The sequence below is a fragment of the Jaculus jaculus genome, chromosome 5 (genome assembly GCF_020740685.1).
Source record: "Jaculus jaculus isolate mJacJac1 chromosome 5, mJacJac1.mat.Y.cur, whole genome shotgun sequence".
NCBI lineage: Eukaryota > Metazoa > Chordata > Mammalia > Rodentia > Dipodidae > Jaculus > Jaculus jaculus.
In genome coordinates, this window is record NC_059106.1 from 42,210,690 (window position 1) to 42,230,484 (window position 19,795).

Here is a 19,795-nt window from a genome sequence, read left to right on the forward strand (position 1 = left end):
CTCCACCCTTTTGGCTTAGTCACAGCTCACAGACTCCTGACGCGTGAATTTGGGGGGATTCAGGCATTTGGAGCGCAGGCTCTTGGGTCTGGGCTACCCTGAGTCTGCTTGTTCTGTGACAGCTCTCAGCCACTTGCACACACAATAGAAAATGGTGTAAAAGACAGAAACAAAATGCTTTCCAAAGCAGAACAGTCACCTGTCACAAACATTGACACCAATGTGACTCACTTGGCATCATGGAGCAGAGGCTGGGAAGGGGCTTGGGGGCTCAGGGCAGCTTGCCAGAAGCCTCGTTGACTGGGAAACATAGTGGGCTGCAGGCATTTAAGGAAAACGGTAGAGCAACTTCAGGAGTGGGGGTCACACCTGCAGGTCTAGACAAGAAATTGAAGGAGCCAAGGGAGAAGGGCATGGTGGCGCACACCTTTAATCCTAGCACTCAAAAAAAATAAAGATGAAGAAGCAAAGGGGGGCTGGAGAGAAGGCTCAGCAGTTAAGGTGCTTGTGTATCAAGCCTAACCACCTGGGTTTGATTCCCCAATACCCCTGTAAGTCAGATGCATCTGGCATTTGTTTACAGTGGCAGGAGGCTCTAGTATGCCCATATTCTCCCTCTCTTTCTCTATATCTCACTGAGTGTATTTCACTGCTTATAAATAAAAAAAAATAAAATATTAAAAATGAAGCAAAGGGTGCAGGCCTGGGCCCACATTGGGGTGGGGCTCCCACTTCCTTTCTGACACTGCTCCTGCCTTGTAACACTTTTCTGACCTGTGGTCCCTGACTCTCACCAGGGAGCTAAGAGGCAGGGAGGGCAATGTGATGAGACAGGCAGGCTCCCACAGGGACAGGCATGGATGCCAGCAGGACTTAGAACTGGAAGCCGGAGCCCTCAGACCTCTTCCCTTCTGAGAGCTTCAATTCCCTCACCTAGAAAATAAGTAAGGAAATGCTGACCCCATGCTCAGAGCAATTGCCAAGGAGAAAGGTCTTTCCTTTTATTTTATTGTAAGGGGTGAGAAAGGAAGGAGAAAAAGTGAAAGAGGGGAGAAATGGTTTTGCATATGTCTTTGTGTCTGATGTTTATGTACGTGTGTGTGTTTGTAGGTGTGTGTGCATGCATATGGAGGTCAGGGGTCAACATTAGGTGTCTTCCTAGATTGCTCTCTACCTTTTTTTTTTTTTTTTTTGTATTTTGAGACAAGGTCTCTCATTAAAGCTGGAGCTCACAGATTCTGCTAGACTGGCTGGCCAGTGAGCCCTTGGGATCCTCTTGTCTCCACCTCCCCAGCCCTGAGATTAGTCATACACCACCATGCCTGGCTTTTACGTGAGTTCTGGGAATCAAACTCAGGTCCTTGTGCTTGTGTGGCAAGCACTTTACAGGTTGAGACATCTCCCCAGACCCAAGAGATCTGCATGGCACCTGCAGTCCTTACGTGTTGGTGTGTTGATGGTTCTGGAGTTTGACCCACCTGTGTATGAACCTGGGTTTACTACCACACTATAACAGGAGGATGGCGTACAGGTTCGAGAGGGAGTCAAGGTCAGCTTCAAGTTCTGGCTCCACCATCCTGTTCCCTTGAGGCCCGGTGTCTTGTGGGGGGATAGGGCTCAGGCTGAAGGCTCACTGGCCAGCCCACTGGGGGCCAATAACCAGCAAACTCAGGTGTGCAGCTCTTGTGATGTGGGCATGCCCTGAGCCTCTCCAGAGCATGGTGGCTCCATCTGCCTAGTGAGTGCGTTCACTCCCTCCTGGAAGGCTGCCATGAGCAGTAACAGCCTGTGCCAGTGCTGCCCGGCCAGAGCGCAGTGACCCTTCCTTAGGCGATGGTAGCTGAGTGATGCCAATCACAGCCCAGAGAGACTCTAGATTGACCCTCTTAGAACATCCAAACACAGATAATGTGGTGCCATCATTTCTGCAACGGACATCTGCCTTCAGCTGCAGGGAGGGGGAAGGCAGGATCCCGAAGCCAGGGCCACCTCTGCTGTGAAGGGAGGGCAGGCTGTGGCTCAGGGAGCTCAGGCCTCCTCAGTAGCCCAGATGCAGAGCCATGACACGTGAGACCGAGTTACCAGGTGCTGTGGGCTGTGAGCCTTACCGCTTTGCCACCCTGCCTGGGAGATCTGATGCCGCCTCACGCAGGTTCGCAGCATATCGGATTCCAGCGAGTCATATTTTAACACTTGCCGAGTGGTTGCAGGTGACAGGAAACCTGTTTCTTTCCCATTTTACGCATCTAGAAAATTTGTAGCACATGCAGCCTGCATGTCATTGCACACTTTACAATATTGCATTCTCTCTGCTCAGAGCCTGCAGACCCATCCCAAGGCAGATAAAATGCAGGCGCCAGGATATGAACCCAGACAGAGCAGCTAACCATGGGACGCCTGCATCTCGCCATGAAGAACTGACCCCACTGCCCTCTCCCCTGGGAGGCTCGTCTTCCTGGAGGCTGCGGGACAATCTGTTATTTCCCCAGGGAGGCTCATGAAGATGCCAGTGCTAGACGCAGGTGTAATTACAGGCAGGGCACAGCTTTAATGCACATACGATCTATAGCTAGCCGGCAGTGCACACGACTGAATCCCCGAGTCCCTCTGCCACTGCTCCAGGTCCCAGGAGACCAAGCCCCCTGCCTCATGCCATTAGAGCATCCAGCCTGTGCCAGCTCGGCTGGTCCCTGACTCCAGTGGAGAGCCATTTGCTTCCTATTGTCATCTGCGGATCACACCTCTCCCCGAGGCGCCGCTGTGAGCTGCAGGGCTCCTGATAAGAGTACAGAGCAGCTGTAGCCACCCAGATGAGGGCAGTGTGGGGTAGGCAGGGAGACCCCCTTCCCACGGGGACAAGTGAACGACTTTACCGCCTCGGCACCCTCATGGGCATCTCAGCTCTGTTCTCTTCCTGCTCTCAGGAGCCCCTCCTCTCTCCTGAGCCACTATTTCCTCCTGTGGGTTTTTGGATCAGAGTGCTTCCAGAACATTTACTGTACCTTTGCTGTGTCTAGAGAAGAGACAGAGAGAAGGAGACCCGACCTCTTTGGGAAACTTTGAAAGGAGGAGAGACACCTCCATTTCTCCTTCCGCAAATATCCTGGGGTGTTCCACATGAGTCTGCATTCTGGGATGGGCTTAGACAGTATCAAGGCCTTCAGAGCTTCAGAGAACGGTGAACCACTAGTCCACCCAGCCAGGCCATGGGTGCCGTGCCCTCAGCCGTCTCGGGTTCCTTCAAGCTGGGGCACAACTACAGGGCCCTGTCCTCTGTATCTGATGTGCAGAACTGGAGACCTGGAGTAGACATGTGTGTGAACCTGTGGAGCCATGTGAGGGGGTCCCAGGTCAGCAGGGACAAAGTAAATCGAAGGTTAAGCCCCCTGTAAGAGGATCCCCCGGTAAAGTGTATAGAGGGTACCTATCAGAGGCGGCTGTGCCGCGGGGCTCGGCCTAGAATTGAGATGGCCAGAACTTGACAGGAAACCAGGCAAGGAAGGCCAACCCACGCCCTACATGCTCTCAGAACCTTGAGCGGCGTCCCCTCATGATCCGTGCTCAGTACATGTCTTAGCTGGACTGGCAGACTTAGATGGGCCTGACCCTCCTGGACCTCAGTTAACCACTTAGGCACCTATCTACCCTGCTGGAAGGGTGGCTGTGCTCAGGCAGCTTCTCAGGGACCCAGTGGATTATGTCGCTGAACCCTTGGATAGTTGTTTTTTTTTTCTGTTTGTTTTAATTGAGTTGAAATTCACATAACATAAAATTTTCAAGCAAATAACTTAGTGGCATTTAGTGTACTCAACAGTGCTGTTTAACAAACACTCCTGTTATCTAGTTCCAAAATATTTTCACTGCCCCAAAAGAACAGCCCATCCCATTATTAAAACCACTCTTCCTCTTCTTCTCCCCACTGTTCCTGTGACCACCAGTCTGAGCTCTGACTCCAGAGACTTACTGACTTTTGAAGATTTCATAAGACTGGGACGCCTCATGTTTGGTTTCAATGTAAAATGTCCCCCAAAGGCTCGTGTGTTTGAACGCTTGGTCCCCGGATGGCAGCGCTGTTTGGGAAGACTACGGAACCTCTGGGATGTGGAGCCTTGCTGGTGGGCCCTGAGGTGTGACAGGCCAGGCCCACTTCTTGTCTGCTGTCTGCATCCTGACTGTGGACACGATGTGACCAGCTGCCTCCCATTCCTGTTGCCATGCCTTCATCTCACCATGATGAACTGTAACCTCAAACTGTGACCCAAAATTAACCCTTCCAAGCTGGGCATGGCGGCACATGCCTGCAAACTTGTCACTTGGGAACTAGAGGCAGGAGGATTACGAGTGCAAGGTCATCTTTAGCTGCTTAGTGAGTTTAAGACCCACCTGGGCTACATGAGACATTATCTCAGAAAAAAAAAAAGAAAGAAAAAAAAGAAAAAGAGAGAAAGAAAGAAACTCAGGGCAACAAAAAAATTAAAAATATAACTAAAGCCTTCTTTCCTTATGTTGCTTTTGTAAGATATCTTGTCATAACAATAAGAAAAGTCACTAATGCACCTCAATGGTGATTTTCTAGTTTCTGGCTGCTTTGGGCTGTATACTGTTATCAAAACTCATCGATTCATTGATTCCCTTTGACCTATGAGTAATGCTCCTTTGTATGCATTTGTTGTTTTCCTGTGCATCTGTTGATACACCTGTTCACCATGGATCTGTGTGTGTACCTGCCTGAGTCCATTTTGGTTTCTACCCAGGTGTACAGCTACTGGGTCACATGGTCATTATGTGAGTGAGTGAGTGAGTGAGTGAGTGAGTGTGTGTGTGTGTGTGTATTGTAGTTAACTTCTCATTGTTGGCACTAAACACCTGGCCAAAAGCAACTGCTAAGAGGAAAGTTGTTGATATTGGCTTACAGTCTTGAGGGGAAACTCCATGGTGGCCAGGGAAACATGGCAGAGCAGAGGCCGGACATCATCCCTTACCACAGCAGGTAACAAACAGCAGCTGGAGAGGGTGCCACCCTGGCAAGGGGAAGCTGGCTATAACACCCCTAAGCCTGTCTCCAACAACACACCACCTCCAGCAAGGCTACAATTCCCAAATTGCCACCAGCTGGAGACGTAGCATTCAGAACACATGAGTTTGTGGGGGGCACTTAATTCAAACCACCCCAGTGTCTCTATATGTGTGTATGGCTGTGCATGCCACTACATGTGTGGAGATCAGAGGACAACATAGAGGTATCTGTGATTCACCTTCTTTGAGACAAGGTCTCTTACTGCTGCAAATGAACTGCTAGACTGCAAACTCTCACACTAACTGGCCCACAAGCTCTGGATTCTCCTGGCTCTGCCTCCTACCGTAGGCACATTGATATCACAGATGTATTCACCACTCTGCATATGGCTTTCTGTGGGTGTTGAGGAATTGGACCCAGGATGGAAGGCTTTGCAAACAAGTACCTTTAACCACTGAGCAATCTCACCAGCCTTCTGCAATTACTTTTTGAGGAATGGGCCACAAAGATTTCTGAAAACTTCAAAAGAGACCTTAGAATAGCTCTACAGCTGACCAACGAGGCTCCATAGAGACATAAAACAACACCCCAGCACTCTCCCCAGGAACTCAGGGCCTGGCCTAAACCCACAGGAGACACACAGCTGTTGCTGAGTCAGGTGGATGCCTGGGAGAGGCTTCAGGCTGCCCAAGCTCCTGGAAGCAGCCCCTTTTCTCAGATGCACAGTGGAGGACATCAGCACCCCGGTCCCCAGGACAGTGACGGCAGAAGGTAGTTGGGTGGCACCTAGCCATGAGGAAGTGGCCGTCCTTGGGTGGATCCTTCCGTCTGGCTCTACACCTCCCTCTGTTCATCTGCAGAGCCAGTATGGTCTGAGAGCTTCCAGTAGCCTGGATCTCTACGGCTCTGGGCCCCAAATGCAGGAACCACTAGCCAGGAAGGATAATTCCCTATGCACACATCACAGGCAGGCAGACTCTATGGCGTTCTACCCACAAGTGCAGTGTTTTGATGGGCGTGGAGGCACTGAGGTACAGGAACCACCCCTGCCCTGCTCACTAGGCCCCAGGGGCAACTCAGGCTTCTAGGAGACAGGTGCCATGTGATCAGGGGCTGTGGAAGAGGGAGACCCAGGAAGTCCTGGGATGAGCCCCCCCCACCCAATTCTTCAGAGGTGGGGCAGCTGTTGAGAAACACAGTGGAAGATGTCATGGGAGCAAGACTCAAGCATGGGCTGCTCTTTTGCTAAGGCCAAGGGTAACCATGTAGGTCTCATGGTATAGAGTAAGGCAGATCATCTTGCCTTCAGAATTCCTCACTATGAAGTGGGGATGGGATTTTCAGGGCCCAGCCAGGGTCAAAGGAACATGAAGCTAGGCCAAGGAGAGAGGTGGGATGTGGATCCAGGCAGTGTGACAGAATCTAGCAGCCCTGAGCAGCTATGCCAATTTAAAAAACGTGGTCACAGGGATACTGGGAGAAAGGATGCTCTCCTGGTACAGTCTGGGCAGTTTCCAAGGGCTACAAGAATTGGGATGGGTGACCTGGTACCCTGTATCTGGGGAAATTGAGGAAACTTGTGTTTATGGATGACAACAAGGTAGCAGTCACTAGAACCATATTGTGATTTTATTCAACAAACCTGCCAGATTGGGGCTATAATCCATCTTGCCCTCACAGAGGACACAGATTCAGACAGAACAACTCACTGGCCCATAGTCATTAGTGCTCCTGAGATATGCGGGTGAGTTTCACACCCATGTCTGGCTCTTACCAAGCACTCCATCCTCTACTCAAGGCCGGGAGAGCTCAGATTGGATCTTCTGTGCCTGAGGAGGAGTGTGCAGTCTCCTTCTTGTTGTGGGAAAAGACAAACACCTGACCAAAAGCAATGTGTGGTAGGAAAAGATTACAGTCTTGGAACAGAGTAGGGAACAAATAGGAAGCTGGCTCACATGATCACATACTAGCAGCAGGGGAGGAGCAGCAAGGAAGAGCCATTTCTACATGCTAAATAGGCTGGACTAGTACATCTCTAGACCCAGCCCCCAGTGACACTCCTCTTCCAGCAAGTTTCACCTCCAAAAGGCTCCGCAACTTTCCCAAATTGCCACCAGCTGGGAACAAAGTATTCAAAGCACAGGATCCTATGGAGAATATTTGGCATTCAGAGCATCACAAGTGGTCTCTGTTCTTCACTACTCTGCCTGGGTTGCCCCCCACTCCCAAGGTTTCCAGACATGGACAGCTGTACTAGGCAAAGGCTGTACTCAGGCCAGGGTCCCAGGACACAGAGTTTTTGGGGGACATGTCACCTCACTGTGCTTCCTAAAGGGCCACAGCTCCTTAAAACTCTGGATGAAAGTGCGGGGACTTTCTCGGGCAAAGTCACACTGGCTTCTGGGAACATGTCCTCTCTGCTAAAGCAGAAACCTGTTTGTGTGGTAATTATTACTTAAGTGCTACGCCATCACCACCACCGTCTCCACTCCACAGGTGAGAACTTCGAGGCCACGACGATGATTTAGCATAGGGTCATTCCCCTGCAGTGCCTGAGAATCCAGGTGCTCATGCCCTTGGTGGCCCAGAGCAGATTAGGGCTAGGGTAGGAGGCACACAACTGTGTGAGGCTCACCTGTTTGCTAGCAAGGGCTCTACTGTGCCCTCTACTGAGCCCTTTCCCAGGACCCAGAATGAGGCTTGCTACCCATCCTGGTACCAGGGACAGAGCCTGACTTGGCATGAGCCTATTTTGAGCATTTCTGATTCCAGCTCCCAGATGGATGACCTGTTTTTTCTTCTCAGGGGCCCCTGCCCTGCTACCTTATTTTTGTAGAGATGTTTAGATGCTTTTTTGTGATCTTAAGGAAAAAAAAAAAAAACACCAGGAAAGGCCGATTCCCTCTGTCCAGCCCATTAATTCTGCATGCGCAGGCCCAAATTAACCTTGGCAAGCCTTTCGAGAGGAGAGAGTAATTCTAACCTTAAAAATCTGCTGATTAAAGCTGGTTTCTGGAATTCGACTCCACTTAATGTCTTGGCAGGGAGCCCAGCCTAGCATTAACATAGCCAGACTGGCCTGGCATTTCCCCACCTTCACACACAAAGCCCCATGGCCTGTTTTAAGCAAGAATCCCTTCCGGAGTCCTTCCTGCAGCTGTGTGATGGAAGTGCGCCACAGTACCTGGACGGCGTGGCAGGTGCTGGGATGGTTGGCACTGGGAAGCTGGATTCCAGCGTGGGGAAGCCGGGCCACCATCACAGCCAGGACCAAGCAGTAGCAGCATCTGCGCCCGCCTGCAGGGGGCGCTGTCGACTTCTGTCCCACCCTCAAAGCCCTTTAGGAAGCCACCGTGAGCCTCCTACAGTGGGATCTTCATGTCTGCTCTTGCTCCCAACGGGAAAGAAAAGGGGGGCTAAGCATGGAGAAGAGGAAGGAAGAAGGCTGGCTCCCTGGGAATGAGGAGGACGTCCAGCCTCAGGCAGCCACTCAGTGTCCTTCTGTTAATCATCCTTCATCTCAAATGTGCAAAACACACATTGGCTGTTGGCGAGGGGAAACATTAGACCAAGAGGTACTTGTGAGAATCCAATGTCCTCATGAAAGAATCCTGGACACCTAGTGTGCGTGGAGGGCTTCATAAGGTGATGGGGAGGAAAGGAGGGAGGGGATGAAGGAAGAGAGGCGGAAGAAGTCACTGTCATCAGTACAAAACACTTGCAAGATCAAAATCAGTTCCAGCCACTTGACAAGTCTACAAGAAAGAGATCTGAGTGGTATACTTTGATGAGAGAAAGGAAATTTCACTTCGTTTATTTATTATTTATGCCTGTACCTTTAGGATGTATTTGTGATGGAAACAGCTCAGCTATATTGAAATTGGCTAAAGGAAGAAACCCCTGTGGGCGGGAGATGGTTGGAACACACACACACACACACACACACACACACACACACACACACACACAGGGGACAGCTTCTGCTGAGTATAGGATAAGCAAGGCCAAACCCAAGGAGAGAGGAGGTACTGTGTTCCCCACTGAACCTGAGGGGTCATGTGTGTCAGAACAGATTTCTGAGGTAGAGCGGATGCAGCTCTCTAGCATCTGCTTGGCTGGGCTGCCTGGCTTCCTAGAACAAGTTGGCCAGACCTGGGGAGTAGTAGGAACCATATTCCCCTGACTGAAGATCCGAAAAGGACAGGAAAATGAGCAGGGAAGGGTGACCAGGTACCTAGACTTGACCACAATCAAAGGGGACAAAAGTGATTAGAGCAGCTTGTCAGGGAGGGACCAGGGTTAGATGCTGGGTACAGACCCGTGGCCTGGTTTCCTCTCCTGAGAGTCACAGCTGGAATCAATGCCCTCTCTAAATCCAAATTTGCCTGATCATCAAATTTTCACCATTATTCCATTTTATGCCCACTAATTTATTAATCTTGGAAAACTCCCCCCTCAAAAAAACAATAAAGCTGGAGCTCTGGGGATTTTATTTATATCTTTCAATGTGATTTTTTATGCCTTTTTATCTAAAAATTCATTTAATCTTTATTGCCCTCCTTATTCATGCTGCCATTAGGCTGGTGGGCCTTGCTTTCCTCAGATGGCTGCTCTGGTACATGGGCAGTGGCTCTTGGTGGTCAGGAGCCCAGGAGAGGGAGACAAGTGAGGCCTGTGCAGTCGCCTGCCCCAGAGCAGCTGGTCCCATACAGAGTAGGACTTTTCCCTACCAATCCCTTTCCTTTGTACTTGCTATTTCTAACAGCTCCCCACTCAGCTCCTCCTTTCCTCAAGTTCCTGTGTCCTCACTCCTAAAAAAGGAGCCCAGGGAGAGAAGTCATCTAGAACTTTCTATGGCGACATTGGAAGAGTCTCTAGCTTAAGAACCCAGTGGCTCTCTCTTGCCACCAGTCTTGAGCCTGCCATTGCTTGGTTCCCAGGCAGAACTCCAGGGTCCACAACATCCTACTCCCAAAGGTCTCCTCAGTCCTCACTGTGTGCCAAGGTGCCCCTTACCAGTGAGGCACCTCCTTTGAACACCTGGCTATTCAAGAGCCTAGCTTCTATCCTGTCTTCAGTGGCCAGGGGCTACCCTGTGTCTCTTCCTTATATACTTCCAATGGGACACAAACTACAAGACCTATGCTGCACCCTCTGTTTTCTATCCGCCCCTTAGTTACCTCCCCCTTAGAGGACTTGACCTACACAGCCAGGCTGGACCATTTGGTCCTCAGTGACCCTCCCAGGTGTGGACCAGACCTTCTGTCCCCAAAGAGATGGATGAAGCCCAGGAACTAGAGTTCATGTTCCAACTGTGACATCCCTATGGCCTTGGGACAAAAAAGACCTCAGCTCCCATGTTATTGGCATCATCATCTGCTGGCGCCAACTGAACCTGTTTCCGGGTCCTGAATGACTTCTGAGGAATTGAGTTCAGACTAGGATGAGTCAACAGAACCAAGGGACTCCAGGCGACCTGGTGGTTTCTTCTGCACAGAAGCTCCAAGGCAGCAGCTTGCAGAACTTTTACTAAAGCATCTTTGTGTACAGGGTTCATGCAGAGTTTATGCAGATAACAGCTTATATAAAACAAAGTAGGTGGCAACTTCCCTATCTCAGAAGTAGGAGACATCTTTGGCTAACTTGAGGCTATAGATGAATATTAGACCTAACAGCTGGAGAATAGATACCACAAACAAACCCCAGCATTCCCGGATAAGCATGTGTCCTTCTCAAAACATAGTGTCAGCAGAATCACAGAGTGCTCTGCAAACAGAACACAACAGGCTAAAACCACCTAGACCATGTCTGTAGAGAGGGCTTCCTACTGCCCTTCCCTATAGATCCACCCTTTCCTGTCTTCCTGGGTCCCCTAGAGCCTCTAGCATGAGGGTGTTCAATTAGTTGACCACCATGGAAAGTCAGGGCTATCCAGGTGTCAGATGAAGGGGAACCATTGTCTGAGAGAGGAGATAGCTAGCCACCCCTGCCCAAGATGCTGTTTCCAGGAGATGCCTCAGACTCCCTGAGCAGCCTGGCATCTGGGCATCTGCCTGTGTAACACAAGGATGTTGGGGTGGGGTTCCACATCCCCTTTATTTCCTGGCCCTAGTCCCATGCATGGTGAGGCCATGGACCCTATGGGGAGACATGGCTGCAGTTGTCTTAGGGAACAGGCTGGGCGAGTGCCTTGGTGGAAGATGATCTAGTATTCCAAACCTCTGCCGTTGCCCAACCCTGGAGGCTGAGTCTGCCTGCAATCCATTGAGCTCAGACTCATTTTAAAGCAATTCGCTACTTAACAAGTTCTGAGGCCCTGCACTTGTGTAGGCAGCGTGCGAATTAAATCTGTCGGTCTGATCTTAGATTAATGTGAACCAGATCCTTCAGTGAGGACAGTCCTCAGAGTCACCCTGGTACTTCATCCTTCTGTGGGTGACACAGGTGGGTCCACCCTGCAGAAGACCTGATTTCCTGCCCATGACACGGATGTCTGAGAGAGGTGGCCAGGGGGTGGCATGCCATGAAGGAAGAAGCACTGGCTTCAAATAAGAGGCGGCGCTCCATGCGGTCACCCTTTTTCCCGTGCAAAGCGGTGTGACCTTGGACAAGTAACTGGACTTGTCCAGGCCTTTGGCTACCCCGAGGATGCCTCTGTGTAGGCCAGGTGTGGCACTAGAGGACAAGAGGCAAGGAGACTCCACCACACACGTCGCCTCCCACGTGCCCCACACGAGCTCCTCTCGAGCCCCTCCCCCCAGGTCTGTGTCAGCTAGCAGAGTGCCTAGAAGCGGGGGGATTCCTGGCCCCTCTTCTGTGCCTTGCTACAGCTGCTGCTGGCTGGGGAGACTTGGCAGGTTCTGGAAGGCCTTCACCCCTACCTGCTCTTTGAGGAATACCTGCTTCTTGCTAGTATATTATCAAAGCTTCAGCAAGAAAGGAATGGCTGTTGACCCCTCACTGGGGTTCCTGCAGCTCCGTGCTTGGCATACTTTAGTACCCAACTTAGTCCTCTGTGTCAATCTGCAGTAGACCTTCCTCCAGGCCCCAGGAAAACCACACAGACTTCTCCTGTTCTTCTGACATCCAGGGTAAAGCACATCAGCTAGCGAGGACAGGTCCCTTTCTGGCGCTGTCACTTCAGTCTGGAAGCTAGAGGTTGTCCTGCTGCTTGGGTCATACCTGGAATCACAAGGCTCCTGCTCCCTGCTACATAGACTGCTCAACAGTGTCAAGAGGAAAGAAGGCACACTTAGGAGAGAAATGGCCACAGGGGATATAAGGAGGAGGTTGAGCCCCATCCAAAGTCCTGGTTCTCAGAGCTAACCACAGTACTCTCCAGAAGCCCATATCAACATAAGAGTCTGGACCAGTGGAGAAGGGCAGTCATACAAACCACAGGGCTTTGCTTCATACACAAATGCTTGTTCTGTGTCCCACTGGGGAATTCTGTAGAATAATCAGCCCCGAAACCTGCTCCCACACCTAGGATTCAGATGAGAAGGCGGAGGGGCTTAGCATCCCTGCCTGTACAGCTCATCTACGTAAGGTCCCCTGCTGTTTACCCAGCCTGGGCTCCTCCACCTGTGGTCCATCTGGCTATCTACCCCTCACTCTTTAGCTCAACATAAATGTCCCTTCTAAGGTGACTTTGTTAACCTTCAAAATGAATGGACCACACCTGCACACACACACACACACACACACACACACACACACACCCACCCACGCCCGACGCCTCGCCAGGTACTTTTCACTTGGCCTTAGGCTCTCTACTTTGGTCTTGATCATTTGTTGGGATCTCCCTCTTTCCAAAGGATGAGCCTAAAGGATGCTGGAAGAGGTGACTCTGGAACCAACAAAAGCTTGCTCCCTGAGATCAGCTCTATGTCCCCTTATCCATCTGAGCCCAGGCTTGGCCAGCCCAGGGTGTCCTCCTGAGAGGGTGTGGCTATACTCTCACTAATGTCCACCCCTTCCTCACTTTAGACAAAATTTAGTTGCTATCTTACAAGTGTGCTTTCTCCTTCCTCCTATCTCTCCTTCACACCATCTGTCTTGGTCATATGTATATCAACTCTAAGTGAGACAAATAAACCAGGCACCAAAAATCTGTTCACTCTGGATGTCTTTGTATCAGTAGTGACTGGCCCTACGGGAGAGAGTGGAGCTCCAGCTATTCCTCTAGGAAGCATAGGGGCCACCGCAGCAGCTGCACCCAGATCTCAGCCCCCAGCAGGCAGCCTGGCTATAAGGGCTCTCACCAGGCCTGTTCATGGAGAAGGTGGCCAAGGGCCCCTCGCTCATATAAGAGAATTATGCATGAGAGTTGCCAATAAGCATCCTTGTCTGAGGCATTATCCCTACTTCAAAGAAAGCTTGAGGGTCAGGGGACAAGCTCTTCTGGCAAAAGCACAGGAAGCTCAGGAACCCTCATTAGTTCAGTCGTGATGGCCCATGGAGAATAGATTGACCTTCCAACATTTCAGCTCCCCAAGTCCTCTTTCTTAAAGTCCCAATTCTCTCAATCTTGGTCCAAGGGTCTCAGACACATATCTCTGAACTGGACCATAGCTCATGTCCTCTAGTTTAGGGTCACTCAGTACAACTTCTGTGATGGCGTGTCCCATACCAGGCAACATGGTAGCCACTGACCACGTGTGCATCTTGTGACTGGAGAATGGAACCTTTCATTTTAATGCGCATGAGTCAATTGCCACAAGTGACTGGTGACCTCCATGTGGGACAGAGTCACTCTATGGAGACCTGACCATCAATGCCAGTCACGCTATGTTCTCCAGCATTCAATGGAGTAAGATTCGGCTCATGCTTTCCCAGAAAAAGAAGCCAGCAGCAAGCCACTGGCTTTGGGAATGCTCCTGCTTCTGCACCCTGTGGGAGGTAGACCCCAGAAAACAGGATGAAAGGGTCTTCCTCAGAAACAAAGCCATGGAGACTCCTCGGGACCTTGTACTGTCCCAAGGACGAAGGGGCCCCATGTGCCTTCACTCAGGCCCAGGAAACAAGCATCTAAAGATGACGCACATCTCAAAACACATGCCCAATACCTTGTTTCTATTTGTTAAATATTCAGCCTATAATGCCCATATGCCTCCACTTCTGTGACCCCTTCCAGACCTGCTTAGATAGATATTTATATCATGTGGGGCTTCAGCAATTTCTGTGTGTACTTGCTGCACAGAAATCACTACAGAGGAATTTTAAAGAACCTGATAATCCACATGTTTCCCACTCTGATAGGTCCCTGACCCATAGCCATAGGCTCACTCCATATCTGAGCTGGAGAGCTAAGAATGGATTTGATATTTTGTTAATAATTAAAAAAAAAGAAAGACTAACATTTAAGACGTGCGAAAAATTATGGAAGATTCAAATTTTAGCATGCACATCCACAAATAGAATGTTATTGGCATAAGAGATGTCTATTCACAGACACCATTGTCTAACAAGGTCCAACAAGGAAAGAGTTAAGTAGGAATGACAGAGGCTGCCTGACTCACAAAGCCAAAAATATTTGCTACTTGGCCCTTGACAGAAAATCTTCTCTTTGAGCCCCTGTGAGAGGGAAGGTAATAGGTCAGAGTGAAAAGGCAGAGTGACAATGACAAAGGTGTGTATGACTCCACCGGGCAAAATCTATGGTCCTTCCCATAGCTCCATCCATTTCAGACATTGCTCCTTGTACAGGGGCCAAGTGAGGTCCAGGGACTTTGGCTGGGTAGCTGGGGCAGAAGAGGTCTCTGGAGAAGCCTAGCTGAACTCAGGCCTGAAAAAGGGCTGCAGAGTCAGAGCGGGTGGGGGTGGGACTTGTCTCAGCGCCACCCTTGGGAAGAGCAGGCTCTGAGGATGCCCAAGACCCTCCGGGCACTGGGAGTCACTGTCCTCTCAGGAACACTAGAGCAAGAACGGGGCGTCAGCAGGGCTGAGCTGCGAATGCGTGTACTCCGCCTGCTCCTCCAGGCCTCGGTGCCTTCGTCTAGGTTCAGCCCAGGCTGCTCAACTTAAGGAACAAAGGCCTCTTCATGGTGAAGTGGAGAGGAAGACCTGGGTATTGTGTGTGAGAGAGACAGGAGACAGGGAAAGAAACAGCAGAGACAGAAAACAAAATGGAGGAGAGGGTCCCACGGAGTCAGCTGAAGCCTTTGAGAAATGGCCAGAAAAAGTACCAGTCATGCCTCTATCACAATAAAGCCAGTGCTCCTTCCTTGGACACGAAGGCCACCAGTGGAACTGGCAGGACCTCTGTCACTGCAGCTGAGTCTGAAATCTCCAGATGCTTGGCAGCGGTGTCTCTTGCTCTGAGTGGAGCATTTGCTTTGAAGGGAATTCTTTGCTGTTGGTTTCCTCTGTAATTTCATCTTCTACACACACACACACACACACACACACACACACACACACACACACACATATATATATATTCCCATCATGTCATAGAAGCAATTCTGAGTACTCAAGAGAAAAGGCTGCCTTGCTCAGTTGCTATGTTAGAGGAAAGCTGTTGGGTCCTAATTCCCCAAACATGGCTCCTCCGAAGGCTGCTTTTGCTGAACAGTGATATTCTCCTGGGTTTCCTATAAATATCCACCTGCTTCCTCTTCTCTCTTGGTATACACAGCAGCCAAGAGACCTATAGCACGTAACACACACCCTCACACACCGCCATGTGTGCACACATACACACGTGCGCACACAGAGCTGCCCACAGACCCAAATATAGTGCTCCCTGTGATTGCATCCAGCCTTCTGGCCCCAAAAGGGAAAGGTCCATCAGAGAAGCCCTCGAGCCTGATCCTAGCATGCCAGGAGTTCCGACCATGGATATCACTGCAGACAAACTTGATTGCTTTTTAGATGAGCGAGTAGAGATGGACTTGACACACTGCTTCGTGAAATATTGCACAGTTAATCCCCAGTTGGCTCCTTTGTGACATAGTCTAGAAAGCAGTGAAAAGACAACAAAGTGAGAAGGTTATGGGACACTGGGTGAGCTGGGGTAGGGCAGGATCATAGGTGGTCAGAATGAATATGGCAAATGAAGGGAAGGAGAGAGTTGTGTTGGTACAGAGCAGGGAATCCAGGCTTACCCCATACCATGCTCCTGAGAATTGCCAAGTCCAAGTCTGTCTGCTCTGTCATTGCCCCTCCCCCCGCCACACACACACCTCAGAGGCTTCTGAGCGTCATCCCCCTGTCACCATCCTGACTACTGACTTTACCCAGGTGAGCACACATCTTACCATCTCCCTGGCAGGCAAAGTAACCAGGTAGAAATCTGGAATTAGCCTCTCCCTTCACACCATTTTGCACCAGAGAGGTTCCTGTCCCAAGGGATAGGACTGCCATGTACCCACTTCCCAGCCAGAGATGAGGTGCCATCCTTCCTCCTGGCAAGTGTCTCCGGCACTCTCGATTCTCACTGCTAAGTCTATAGTTCTGAGCCCCATGCACCTCCCCCCTCTTCCAAGCCTGTCCTTGTGTCCTTGGTGGCCTTCTGCTCCTGCGCTCTGGCCACTCTGCTGCCATAGTGAGGTTCTCCACTGCTCTGGGGTGAGGAGCAAAGGCCCTCATCTTTGTGGTGGCAGAGAGAGGAAAAAAAACCATCTTTGTTTTATTTGCGAGAGAATGGGACTGCTAGCCACTGCAAATGAACTCCAGATGCATGTGCTACCTCGTGCATCTGACTTATGTGGGTACTGGAAAATCAAACCTGGGTCCTTAGGCTTTGCAGGCAATCACCTTAACCACTGAGCAATCTCTCCAGCCCATGTGGTGGCCTTTTGTGCATTGATCCTATTGATGGCTGCATGTGCCATCCACGTGTCTTCACAGTGTCTCCATCCATTCCCGAGCCCCAGCCCAGCCCATCCTCCACCTCGGCTTGCCTGATGCTGGGGATGCCGTCTTACTCTCCTCTTGCCTCAGCCAGCCCTGCTCATCCTCCCAGCCTCCTCAGACACCTTCCATTTGCTCCCATGACAGCCTCTGGCATACCTGTACATATACCTAGCCCAGGGACTGTCCTAAGTACCCCTCTGTCACATCAGCTCTCAGCCACTCTGAGATAAATGATGAGGTTCATAACCATTCCCAGCCATTGAGCTCATGAGGGGCAGGGCCAATGTCCAAATCATGTCTCCCACTTCAAGGAGGACTCTCGCCTCTGCCAGCTCCTCCCCAGTGAGTTAGCGCCTACAAGCACATTACTGTGAGCTCCTTTCTCCATAGGACAGGAACCTGCTACTCAACACAAATCTGCCTCCCTGGACACTGAGACTTCATCCTTTGGGCAAGAAACATCAAGCCATTTTTAGGCTATTTATGAGCTAGTGTGTGTTGGAGGCCATCACCTTGCTGGTTGCCACAAGCAAAAGTTTATTGACCTACTCCCATCATTTCCTATACTGGGCTGTGGGAACTTGTGTCCTGGGTGAAAGAAGGGGTTCCCAGATTCACCAAAAAAAAAAAAAAAAAAGCCTAAGGCTCCTGGCCTGAGTCTTGGTCGGGAATACAGATGGGTAGAGCAGCCAGAGGTTAAAGCTGTGTACTGAGCAAGGTCTCTCTGGACGATGGAGGTAGATCCCCTGGGGCTTCTGGCTTCTCCCCATCCAGTGTTCACATTGCTGGGGTACAGCCTGCTTTCCTAAGAACACACCCCTCATCTCACAAGACCAGAGACATGGGACTTCCATGGTGTTACAGTACCAGAGTAATGCCTTAAAATGTCTCAAGGTTCTGAGGGAGACCCGAGATCTCCTTACATTAAAACACATGAGCCCCAATATACACTTGGCTATGTTTTCTTTTTTACTTCATTTTGATTGTCAAATGGTTTAGGGCCATTCTGTGGCTGAGATGTTCTGGAAGAGCATTCTCGCTTGCTTCTTTCCCACTTTCACAGGCTGAATGGGGCAGATGTTTGGCAAATTCTCTCTGACCTGGGTATGGGTTGCAAGGTGGCTAGGGCAGGATCCACAGGTAGGAAGGGGCTCGAGGGGCCATGATGTTGGAAGTCAACTTCGCATTTCAAGTCTGAAGGGGAATGGACCATGGGAAGGAGCCAAGGCCTTTTATTTCAAAGGGAGGAGAACAACTTCTCTCAGCCATCCTTGTCTGCTTCCACTCGTCTCAAGGCAAGGGTAAAGCAAAGCTGTCGTGAAAATAATCAGACTCCGTGAGGGAAAGAGCCTACTGAAGTCACAGGCAGCTGCTTGCTCATTGCACCCAGGCACCCTACAAAATGTCCAAATGAGGCTCTGGAGAGATGACTCAGCGGGTGCAGGGCAAGGCAAGCATGAGGAACTGTGTTCAAATCCCTGGTGTCCACATAAAAACCAGGCATGATGGTGCATGTCTGTAATCCCAGCGCTGGAGAAGCAGAGACAGGAACTCCCTGGGGCTCACTGGATAGGAGAGCTATAGCTTCAGTGAGACCCTGACTCTGAGAATAAGGCAGCAAGTGATAGAGAAGGACACTCGATGTCCACCTCTGATTTCCATGTTACATGTGCATACACACACACATGCACACACACACACACACACACACACACACACACAAGCACTCAAATGCACATGCACTCACACCACACACACAAATCCAAATCAGCTTTGGAATCGGCTTTGGCAGGAAAGAGTAAATGATTTTAAAAAAAAATCCCAGCCATAAAAACAAAACACAGCATCCTGCAAACCAGGAAAGTCGGGAAAGAATATTGCCTTCTTAATAATAAATACATTTCGTGGGCAAGAACTGCAAGGGAATCGTTTAAATTAATTTCCGCTTTGTTTGTTTGGTTTGTACAGGGTTTAAATCCCAGCTGACAGCGATCTGTAAAAGTTCTAACATATTGGAAATCTGATTTTCTTACAGCCAGAATCCCAGAGTCCAAAATGATTTCTTTCAACTGTGCTAATCAGACAGGCAGGGCTCAAATGGACTCTGAGTCAAGTCAAATTGCACTGAGTCTTTTGGAGGGGGGGGAATGTAAAAAAGGTCTGATGGAATCTTCACATGTGGAGCTCCTGGTCATTCCTCTCTGGAGAGCTACTATGGAGCTTGGGAGCTCCCGTGAGCAGGAGGTGGGGACAGGAGGCCGCACAGCCCCCGTGCCCTGAATGGCTCTGTCAACCCTTGCTTCTCTTTCCACCCCACTCTATCCCTCCTAGAGTGTGTGCTGTGGGAAGTCAGGGCAATTCTGAGGCTGAGAAAAAGTAGATTATTTCAGTTTGGAACTGGAAGCTCCAAAAGAGAAGGATTTTGCCTTGTCTTTGATCTCATTGAATGCCCCAAAGACAACTCTCCCCAAATGTGTGAACTGTTTGAGGCTGGGACCCTCTCTTTCAGATTGTGGAAGAGACCTGACCAACTGTTCCCCTTGGGTCATCCTCCTTCTTCTCAGAACCTCAACCCTGCCCTGGTGGCTAGCTCTGTATACACAACAGCCATCCCCTCCTGCCTAGAAGCCGGGCTGCAACACAGCCTGCCCTTCAGTCAGCTCTACCTACGTAGGCCAGGTGGCAGACAGGAGGGGCACCTGAGAATGAGCCTCTTCCAAGCCCATGCCTGAAGTGATGTCTCCCCACCCCTTGTTCTCCAACCTGACAATGGTTATTTACCAAAATCAGATTCATCTACAATCCATGCAAGTATCAAGCAAACAAATACATGAAAAAAAAATAGCCATCATTCAAAAACAAATGTGGGGTGTGCAACAGGGGTCCCTCAGGCTTTGGAGGTGTGTCCTGCTGCTGCCT

The 19,795-nt window shown here is 50.2% G+C and overlaps 1 protein-coding gene across 12 annotated transcripts in view; it reads left to right on the forward strand.

Moving 5' to 3' along the window:
• Positions 1-19,795, forward strand: part of Camta1 (calmodulin binding transcription activator 1) — a 933,671-nt gene that overhangs the window by 641,685 nt on the left and 272,191 nt on the right. The window lies entirely within an intron of this gene.